Here is a 1,285-nt window from a genome sequence, read left to right on the forward strand (position 1 = left end):
TCCATTCCAGGCCGATGTGCCAACCCCAGCAGGTGATGGAGCGCTCGGAAGAAAAGACTCGCTCATCGTCTTAAGGTGAGCAATTTGTATACACGCCGTAATGTAACTATGCATAATTCACGGAAGTATTAGATTAGCTTTGGGGGGTACCTCACACGTTGCCATGATACGCCATACGTTAGGCTCTGCGCATGCACCACATCTTTGCGGAACCGTGGTAGACATACCGAGAGATTAACGTTTTAACCCTTCATTGAGAGCCGATATAAATACCCGAAAAAAAGCAGTGCTATTCCACTTTGTGAAGGTGGATGACCAACAAAGCTGTGTATGTGGCGATTGACCGTTGCTCTGGTGAAACGTTGCAAGTTTGCGGGATCGGGGCCGCATGGATGGTTCGCATTTCTTTCTGCCTCGCGGTCCTGGCAGGAAGCACGCTAACGCTTGTCCGTGGCCCGCTCATCCTCGATGGTCTTCTTCCGCCGCCCCGGCGCCCATTCCCTTTTTCTGTTCAGGCAATCATTCTTGGTACGCGCGCTGTTCTTCTCCAGACCGTACGACACACGGCCTACCATTTCACAGTCACAGCAGAACGGAGCAAAGGAGCCTACGTAGACATGATGTCAGGAGACAGAAGACTCAGATTGGTAGACACTAGTTTACGCGGGATGGCGTACACGTGTACGGTGTGAAAGTAGACATGGCCGACGCGGGTTAAAGTGTAGTATCTGTTCTCATAAGCTGAATATGTGATACGGGTTCTATTTAGACCCAAAGTAATAAACTTATTTTTGCAAGTCGTCGGAGTGCTTGAAGCCTGCTTCACCTCTGGCGCGGGTCGGCCCGGTATTGCACAATCTTCGGGATCAGCTCACGGTTTTTGGTCTACATCGATCCGCTGGAAACTAGGCTTATGTAGTTTGGCTGTAGAAATCGGAGGTCTGCTAAGCATTTCATATGGGTTGTGAATTTTTAATGATTTATGAGTGGTGCGACACCGTAGAGGCTTGGGCTTGTCGGTACATACTCAATAGGGAAGCAGGGCAAAAAAAGCAAAAAAAAAATCATGACAGCCGTCAGCCGTCGTGGCCGGAGCCACCGACTTGACCTGAGGTAGTCACTGTATCGGCTCCGTTTATGGAGCGAGAAACATCCCTATCACGATGAGAAGTGAATGAGACCGGCACTACGGCAACACTTGATAATACAACGTTGCTAACTGTTACCGTTACCCTGTAATAAACTTTCACACTTCACCCGAAAGCACGGAAACAAACACTTGTGC

At 49.3% G+C, this 1,285-nt stretch overlaps 1 pseudogene; it reads left to right on the plus strand.

Moving 5' to 3' along the window:
• The first annotated feature begins 700 nt into the window (after positions 1–700).
• LOC119446897 (U2 spliceosomal RNA) lies at positions 701–880 on the plus strand (annotated as a pseudogene).
• The last annotated feature ends 405 nt before the right edge of the window (positions 881–1,285 follow it).

This window comes from Dermacentor silvarum, chromosome 3 (genome assembly GCF_013339745.2).
Source record: "Dermacentor silvarum isolate Dsil-2018 chromosome 3, BIME_Dsil_1.4, whole genome shotgun sequence".
In the NCBI taxonomy this organism is placed as follows: domain Eukaryota; kingdom Metazoa; phylum Arthropoda; class Arachnida; order Ixodida; family Ixodidae; genus Dermacentor; species Dermacentor silvarum.